This window comes from Lepeophtheirus salmonis, chromosome 13, assembly GCF_016086655.4.
Source record: "Lepeophtheirus salmonis chromosome 13, UVic_Lsal_1.4, whole genome shotgun sequence".
NCBI classification, from domain to species: domain Eukaryota; kingdom Metazoa; phylum Arthropoda; class Copepoda; order Siphonostomatoida; family Caligidae; genus Lepeophtheirus; species Lepeophtheirus salmonis.
Window position 1 is genome coordinate 6,444,386 of NC_052143.2, and position 10,265 is coordinate 6,454,650.

A 10,265-nucleotide genomic window follows, 5' to 3' on the forward strand; every position below is an offset into this window, starting at 1 on the left:
TCTAACTGAAATATTAAGTAGAATTGATTTTGCAAATAAAGAGAGTAATTATTTTATTTGAACTATTTTCAGACACAGGTAAGTTGTTCATAAATACTAATAAAATTAATATTATAAATTAACAATAAAAGTTTTGAATACTATTACTTTTCTATATTATGAATACAATAAATATCAAGATCTTTTTTTCAAATATTAGAAGTAAATGGATAAAAAATTTGTTTGCTTTATTTTTAATTTTATTTAATTATTTTCTGTCAACAAGTTGTATATGCTACATAGTAAAGACAGGAACAACTATAAATATCCAAAATGGTTCAAATTTGCACTCATATAGATTCGATATTTTATTGCAAAATTTTTAATATTTTGTTTATGAATTATTGGTTCAGAAGCTGAGAAAATTTGATATAAATTGAACCATTTGTTATATATCAGATGAATTTAAACTTTTAAATTAAATCCATTTTTGATATTATAAATTTGACAGATAAAAAAATTATTATTTAATTACTTTCTTGAATACTAAACATTATATTTTTATTATTTTCAGGGATCGGTGAGTTATTGCATTTAAACTAAGAAAAAGGAAAATACGACTTTTTCACTTTAACAATAATATCATGCTCAAATTTTTAAAATTTATGTTCAAAATTCATATGAATATTTATTTAATTAGATTTATTAAAAGGGTTCCTAATAATTTCCTTCCCAGTAAATTCCTTCTTGTAAAAAGGCGACACCGGACATTTCATTCCCACTTTGAAGAGCAATATTTAGTGACGTCATACGGTTTATGTTTCTAAACTACCAAGTAGTTTTTGTATAGGGTAGTAGACAGAGGCATGGGCAGTCAACACTAGAGATGAGTGGTGAGTCATCGATGACACGTGATTGATGGGAGACAGCTCTGAATTATTTCTGGTGTTTATACCTTGGGAAATGGAAGAAGAAGAGTATCCCGTCTGTTTCCCTAGATATAAATATTATCTGTGGATCGGGATTCCATTCCTACTCAATATTAAGATTAATCATGACGTCATTTATAAACCATAAACACCATATATCCTTCATATCTGTCTCAGTAGTCATTTTCAGTGCTGACTGTCCAAGCCTCCCTCTACAGTCCTACACAAAAATTACTAAGTAGTTTAGAAACATATCTGTATGACGTCACTAAATATCCCTCTTCAAAGTGGGAGGGAAATGTTCGGAGATTAATTATATGGGGAATGAATTTACTGGGAATGAAAAGACAGGAACTGAAGTTACTGGGAATGAAATTACAGGTCATGATAAAAAAAGAATTACAACATTTTTAACAGATTTTTTATTTTATTTAATTTTCATCTCCTTGCCAATAAAAACAGTGCATACATGACAATTTTCATAATTCTATCCATATTTTCCACAACTACTCTTGCATCTTTGACATCCTAGTTACCGGAGCGGAATCGACGAAACCAAAATGTCGCGTAATTGGCTGTTACAGTATCAAAACTATTAGACATTTTTAGCCCTGACCTTATGTTTTCAACCTTGATTGCAGAGAAACTGTTAAATATAAAGTATTTCTTATTTACTGGTCTCCATTTTTGACTCCCACTCAAGCAATCTTATCTTTGCATTGCTATCTAGCATGAAACAATTTATATTAATTAGGAAATTGTTAATTTTATGCTTTAAAAAGAAAAAAAAACGTTCAAAAAATAGCTTGCAGTATTTTCAAACACTACGTTCAAAGCCAATTTTGGGCATTTCGCAGAATGGGACAGAAAAAAACAACTTACACTTTATAATTAGATATATATCTTACACTTTGGTGAATAAATCATTTTGGTAATCCAACAGGTTAAATACTTCTTCAAGATTAAATTTAAAAAAATGGTTCTAGTCATTAGACGTTCCTACATTGTAAAGAGCGTGAATTTATAAAAATACACTTCTCAAAAGTGTCCAATTTTTTTAACAGCATAAAGGCAATATCTAGGCATAGCAAATTTTGAAAATTTAAGTCGTTTAATTTGTAAAATAAAGAGATATGGATGTTTAAAGTTTGATAAACTGATTAAAACATATTGTAAGTTTTATAAAAAGTTTTAGTGATTTTTATGTTAAAGATAGAATTAATATGTCAAATGATATTTTAAAATAGTAGTATGTTATTTCATACATATGAGATTCACAAACTGATTTCTTTATCATAGTATAGGTAAGTATATGGTATTTACGATTTTGATTTGTTTTTTCTGCCCAGCTCCTCCATATGCCTTAAATTGGCCTTTCAAAATTATGTAGGAAATTACAACTAGCTAGTTTTTGAGTGGTTATATATCAACCAATGAAATACATTTTATAAGTATAAAATTTAAAATTTCTGAATCAATATTTTTTAATAAATCTAGAACCAAATTTTGAATATAATTGAATAATAATTGATGTTAAAGTGAAAATGTAGCTAAAATTTGTCATATTATTTTTTGAGAAAAATATAATTTTATTTCCCTAATTTTAGTCCTGAATTAATGAAGGAATTGATCTCAAATTTCATATTTTTATGGTGTCTATATCTTCTACAAAAACAAATTAATTGTAAAATATCTGGTTAACTCTTGTTGCCATTTTGGCGTCGTTTGGCCTATTTTTTTATATAATTATTACGTATATTATTAATACTAAAATTTGAATAATATTTTTTTTCTTTTTCTTTTTAGACGACGGTAAGACAGTTTTTTTTATTCCGTTTGTATGATAAACTACAAAAAATGTATGTTTTGATATTAGAGCAATAGCAGATAACAATCCTATGGCTCAGTAAAAGATTGTTTGTCATTTTTAAGCACTATTTTCTGTTTCATGAACGACGTTTTTTAAAATCCCAATGTAATATATTTCTATTCGTTTTTTTTTGCAGGAATCGGTAAGTCATTAAATAACATCTTTAAATTTAATGATGCGCAATATATTTTGTAATAATTTAAATATGGATTGAAAATGACTTTATTTTGTGAAATTTAGTCCATTAATTTTTAAATTTTTTTGGGTAACTAAATTTTACTTTTCCATTTTTTTCAGATATCGGTATAACAAAAGATCACATTTTTTAAATTTAAGACTCTACCTTTCCTCATCTATCTTGTCAGTCTTTTTTAAATTCTTATTTTCTGGTTTATTCACAAGTATTTGAATTTTTTCAAATTTTTTTTAATAAACTTTACTAAAATTAGCAAAAATTTAAAGCCATAAAACCCTGACTTGACCTTAAATTAAAATACTAATAATTATTTTCATTATACTTTAATAATAATAATCTACTTTTAACTCATTATTTTTAGACAACGGTAAGTTAATGTTCTTATTACGTGTTGTTACTGATCATTCCACATCAAATTCCGCAAAGGTTTTCATCTCAACAACTCAGAATTTGATGAAATTTAGTGATTGATGTATACGTAAAATTATATTTGGAAACTATAAATCTTTAGTTTTTACAATTTTTCACCGATTCTCGAGAAATACCATCCCATATTTTGCAATTTTAGAAAAAAACTACAGTAGAAAGCATTTTTTTAAATGTTCCTTTAATTGCTCAGACGGTGTTGCATATAACCTTGCCATGACCTTAAAATGGACTAATATTGAAACAAGTTCCTATTAAAACTTTTTTACAAACATATTTTTAGTTTTCAAAAATGTTATACTTATTACAATTGAACAACAAGTTCAGAACATATGAGTATTCAACTTTTTATTACTAAAAAAAGTATAGGACTTTGTGTCCTGGGAACAAATAATTTGATTCCAAAAACAAAACAAAAATAAACGTGGAAGTTCCTGTTAAATTTCTACATTGATACAAAATGGCATCAAATCATGAGATTATATTTTAGTGAAAAATAGCCCTATTTTTTGTCAATTCTATGTGGAATGAGTAGTGACCCTTATAGTATTAGTGAAACTACAAAAAAGTAATTAATGACAATGTTTTTTTTTAGTGATAATACAATGGCAGATAAAAATAATAAGATAAAACAAAATTGATTTTATGAATATTTTTAACAAAATTTAAATTGAAGCAATATCATATTTACAAATTATTTTTTTTCAATAATGATATGAAGTTGGAATAAAAGCTTTATCCTGTTTTATTTTTTTACTTTCAGTTATCGGTAAGTTATTAAATAATATCTTCATTTATGTTATATATAGTAATAATATACAACAAAATTAAAAGACACTTGAAAGAATGTACTTTTTCTTTAATGACAAACTGAATTTTTGTTAATATCGACAGAAATTGATAAACCCCAAAAGAACAGGTACATTTTTCTCATTCTGCTTCCTTGTAGGCAACTTTCTGAAGTTCAAAACAAAATATATAAATATTGACAACATGCTTAGCAATATGAAATATTTCTCTACAGGGTCTTCCAAGTAAATTCGGACCATCTTTAACGACATCCTGAACAATAAGGAAAGCTTATAACTCAGTTATTTCAATTTTAAAGTGAGAGGTTGAGCCTTTGCTTTAAGTTAGATACGTAATTTTGAATTCAAAAATAGTATTTAAGATATAGGAGAACCGGAGGAACACCCTCATTGAATTGGCTGTGCGGGACATAGCCCAGCGTACATCAAGAAGATGCTCAGGTATCCAAAGAGCACAGACTATAAGGTCTACAAACCGCTGGATGGCGGAGGGGCATATAAGTGATATAAATGTACTCCCAGATTCTTCGTAGGCCTGAAACTGTCCATGAAGTCATCTCTTGGGACTACGATGAACGATCTTGACAAAAACCGCCAAGTAAGCCGTGCAGCAGTCTCCCGAACCATAAACACTGATCCGAGAATGAAGTCATGCTGTCTCAATAAAATACATATCCTTACAGACCAAATGAAGGCCACCCGGGCTGCTGCGGAAGAAATTACTGAACGATTTGAAGTCCCATGGTAACATAATCATCTTTTAGCAAAGATAAAAACAATGGAGTGTCGACATATCCCACAACTACAAATGGTTGGACACATAAAGAGCTAATGTCCCTCACGTCTTTAAAACCAAGTTTCCGGTCAGCTTCATGCCCCTTGGTGTTATTGGGAGCAACATCAGTGTAATGCGACCATATTCTTTGATCCAAAAGATCGGGAGTGTGCCAACAGGTACTGTGAACTCCTGCCTGACCAATTGATTCCTTGGATGAAAGCTGAGGCCTATGGTGTTGTATTCTTTTTCAAAAATACTCGGATCCCTCTTACATGGCCTACAGGACCGAAAACGTGTTGAAAGAAGAGAAGGTTGGCATTTTGGGATACCCAGACTTGGCCCTCTAACTCCCTCGATATGAATCCCATGGATTAATTCTTTTAGGAGGTCTTAAAGGAGAAGGTATCTGCCAATTCACACAAGTACTGGGACAAATTTTCGCCCACAGAGGTGGTCAAGACGTACAACTCCTTAACCACCTCGTGTCTGGCGAATGATTGGCGAAGATGGCAGACACATTGAAGGGTTTTTATTGTTATTAGAACTTGCAAATAAAATTTCAAACCACTATTTGCTTCCCTTAATGATCAGGATGTAGTTAAACGTGATCCAGATTTACCTGAACGACCCTGTATAATTGACATTTAAGGTTTTTTTATTTAATTAATTTGTGTATGCTGATTTATAGTCTTGTTCTTTAATATCAACAAGCAAATCAAAAAATAAATATGCAGGCCGTAAAAACAAAAAAATAAATAACGGAAAAGTTAAGGGCCTTTGATTTCTAACCAAAAATATCATTTATTCATATTTGCTCCTGAGTAAGCCTTCAGGTTTCATAATGAAGAAAAGTTACAAAAAGTATTAATTATGACACCAAAGGGTTTTTATTTATTTATTCTAAATTTCTCTTTTTTTATGTATTACTTATTAAAGCACAGCATGCTCCCCAAAATATAAAAACCTCATTAATAGTTATCAAAAAGATAAATTCATTTAAATTTTACATCGAGATATATTTCTGGGTTAACTTTCTAATGTTGAAATTCAAGTAATACTTTTCGTTTAATTTCTTAGGCAGATGTAATTTTATGAACATAATTATAGTCATATGGTTATACTAAAAAAACATAATTAATGATAGAAAAGTAAATCAGTGGAACATAATATTATGTCTCTAAATTTTATTATGTAATATCCTATGTAATCCATAATAATTATTGTTTAAATTAAATGGATTATTCGCTAATTCATTCTCTTATAAATTATCAACTATTTGTAATGCATATTTAAGTAACTAAATATGTGGACTGTCAACACAAAAGCACGCTAGAATGTATTTCATCAAAATTAGGTGTGAGTTCCATTTGTATTTATATATAAATCACCACCAATTTAACTAAAACAACGGTTCTTATTAATCCATTGAAGATGCTGCAAATTCTACTTAAAGTAGTCAAAATTGATCGTCACAATAAAAGAATAAGAAATTGATATATTTTATTTGAAATGCCATATCCGGACCAATATAAGTATTTTAAATCAGATAAAGGTTCTAAAATATTTTTAAAATGTTTATGTATCTCAATTCAATCCACAAATATGAGTAAAGAGTCTAAAATTGACTCAATATGTCTATGAAATATTGGTATACATGTACACCATATAAAGTAAAAAAATATACTAGGATTTTCTCCTTTTCTTGAGTTTTGTTCAAAATTGTTTATATGTTGATGCACCACATATAAAAGTTGAAATAAAAGTTCTGAGCGTTGTTTTGTTTTGCTTTATTTTGACAATAAAATTAACTTACTTTGGATTATCCGATTTAGATCAAATATTTGCAGAATTGTTGAATAACTTCTATCCCTTTTGAAGACAATTTCATAATTCCGCGATTGAAGAAGTCTTCGTCCCTATTGGTAAAAAACTTGACCAGCTTATTTTCATATGCCTCTCTTGAGGCCTGATTTGTACCATTAATAAATTTTTGCAAATGCTTGAAAGGGTGTTGCTCACTTGGTGCCATGGTTAGACTATACGGCGGATGCGATATACATAACCTCCCATCCAAACTCTCGGAGCTTTTGGTGCGGTCTAGCATTGTCTTGATGGAACACAACACTCTTTCTATAATTCTTGGTATTTCTGATCGATCGCCTGCTTCAATCTGGTCAGTTGTTGACAATATAAGTCCGAATTGAGTGTTTTGCCCGATGGGACCAACTCATAGTGAATAATTCATTTCCAATCCCACCAAACACAAAAAATAACCTTCTTGGTCATAAATCCGAGGTTGGCGATCGTTTGAGTCGCTTTAATGTGCTTAGACCACAATTTTTTTCGGCTTTTGTTCTCCTATGTGACCAATTTTTCATCAACAATGGCCATACCCTTCAAAAATGGATAGATTTCGTGATATTTCAGTCAAGAGTCGAATACATCAATGCGATCCAAAAGGTTTTTTTGCGTCAATCAATTCGTGTGACACTCATACATCGACTTTCTTCTTAAGATCACCCTTATAGAAATGGTTCCAAACGTTTTTCTGGCTAATCTTCAGTTCCCGGGTAATTAAATAAGTGCTCACATGTCGGCCCAACTCCAGGATTTCCATTATTTTATCGATATTTTCGATGATTGGCCCAACAGAGTGTACCTCATCTTCGACGTCCATATTACCAGAACGGAATCGTTGGAACCACTGCTTTTCTCTTGCATTTGATACTATATTGGGGACATAAACAGCAAAAAAAAAAATTGGCAGCCTTCTCCACCTTTTCACATTGGTCATAGTGATACTGAAGAATGTATCGTATTTCCTCTTTGTTACTTTCATTTTGTAACGCGCAACTGACTTCACCAAAGACAAAACGGTAGATGAACTTCTTTTAAGTTCCTTTAAGCATAGTGTATTATTCGTGAGATATAGCTCATCAAAGAGATCTAGTGAATAACGCTCAGAACTTTTTATTTAACATAATAAATAAAATATTACAGCCCTAGATTTGGCTTCGTTTTAATTAGGGATGTTTAAAACTATGCCTATTTCGAAAATTATAATGTATTAGCAAGTATGATTATAGATGAATTATGGTTTATAGATTTCTTTGTCAGCAAATAAGTCGTTTCTTATCAAATTTACCATATTTTTATGAAATTATTTTAAGGGCAATTTTTACACGTACCCCAATATATTATCATCCCTTGTTGTAGTTCTAAGTAATAATATGTCATTTACATCGCTATTTTTTTCTTTTTACAATTGGCATTTCTATTTATCTAATCATTATTATTATTTTTTTTTTAATGATTTCTTAAAACAAGGTGATTTTTAATCTAAAAGTCCCATTGTTAATTTTTTTTAAATATATATATTATTTTATATATTTTAGCTAAATGCTAAAATTATATGTCTCTTGATTAGTTTATAAAATAAATATTCCTCGTTTTTATCAAGCTATATAGAAATACAATATTAAACCATAACGCTTTTCTTACAAATGTTTGACTTCCACCACTTTTTTTAAAAGTTACGTCAAAGAGTATAACTACATATTAGTAAGAGTTGCTACATTTTGCCTTCCTTGAATGTTACTGTTAGAGTACTGCTGTTATACTCTATGACGTCATACTTGTCTGTCTTGCTCAGCAGTCGTTACGGAAATTAAAAATTCTAGGCTAATATGATGGCATAACCTTGTATTTCTATTAGCCTTAGCCTTGGTATTTTTAAATAATATAATATCTATTTTTTTTCAGTCGTAGGAAATGGTATTGACCCATCTACAATTATGGAAGAATACGGAATTTCATTTCTATTTTTGTAAAATCTGCCTTTTGCATTAATATTTGTATCTTCTTAATGACAATTGTCAAATATTTTTTCTTTCTTTTTATATAATTTAACCAATGTGAAATCAATACGTAAATTATAACATGAAGTTACCTTCATCAAGTTTTGGATTTAGTAATAAAGTAAATATTGAAAATTTGTAAATCTCAAAATAAGCATCTGAATAGTTTTTTACTATCCAAAGGGTCTGGAACTTTATTTGATCTATGTTTTGTTTAGTACTTACTCAAATGAGTTATTTCATTAGAGAAAACCATTTTGATTGATGTAGTATATGTATCATATCAATAGTCGATCTAATACAGGGATATCCAACCCGTGTCCAGTGGGCCCCATTGCAGCCTGCTTAATGTTTAAGTTTAGCCCACTACTCATTCTCACTTCCAGTAGTATTTTTTAGCACAATTGTCGCAATATCATCAAAACGTTTAGAACGCGCATAACACATACAAATATTGAAAAATATTTCCCAAATAAAAGAATTTTTGAAAATTGATCCCTCTGGGGCAACTTTTTTTATGAAGAAACAGAGAAAAAAAATTTTTTTTTAGGTTTTATTTTCTAAAAAAGTTCATTCGATGAAATTACACAGCGGGACAAAAATTTTAATTTAAAAAATAAAATCAAAATAAATAACCCCCCCAAAAAATATGTATATATAATCCTGAACAAGGTTACCGGATTGGTCTTTTTTGAAACAGTTTGGCCTTGAAAAATTAGATTTGGTCATTTTTTATATTTGGCTTAAATTGGTGTTTAATGATACCATTTCTTAAAAAAAAATAATTTAGTAGGTTATGTGGCAAATTAAAATATTTAAAGTGGCAATGCGGTACATTATATGAAAAAGTTGGACATCCCTGATCTAAAACATATATTGACAACAGACAATTATGAAGTAAGCTATTGACTAAATTTGATTTAAACTCATTTGTGTCATAAATTACAAAGTTAAAATAGGATTAAAAATGTATTTATTTTCAAAAGAAACGATTTTCCCGGATTTTGGGGCATAAAGACGGAATGGGTGTGTGAAAACTTGTTGAATAGTTTTTAGGAATAGGTACTTAAGATATTTTATTATATAGTTTATATAATGAGCTCATTTTCTCAATATAGCGTTTTGTGAAAACAATCTCATCTGATAAACGTTCATGGTTTCTCCTACACTACGTTTGCTGTCAAGACTAAAAATCGGATTCAAGGATAAATCACTCAATAAACATTTTTCAAATTTAGTCTAAAGATATATGAGATTCATCCTTAAGAGAACATCAAAAATTAGATTTGTACTTTCAACTATTTTTTAAAAAAAGAAATGTATTTTCATTGATATATATACGAGTATATCGCAATATTTATGTTCCAACTATTTTGTATTAAGAAATAAAAGATCAATTCAGGTTGTATTATAATAATGTA

General features: G+C 29.2%; 1 long non-coding RNA gene across 1 annotated transcript; it reads left to right on the top strand.

Annotated features, from left to right (window-relative positions):
- The first annotated feature begins 9,363 nt into the window (after positions 1 to 9,363).
- Positions 9,364 to 10,265, top strand: LOC139907054 (uncharacterized). Its single transcript, XR_011783367.1, has 2 exons — positions 9,364 to 9,906; positions 9,963 to 10,265. It is a non-coding gene; the product is annotated as an uncharacterized lncRNA (long non-coding RNA).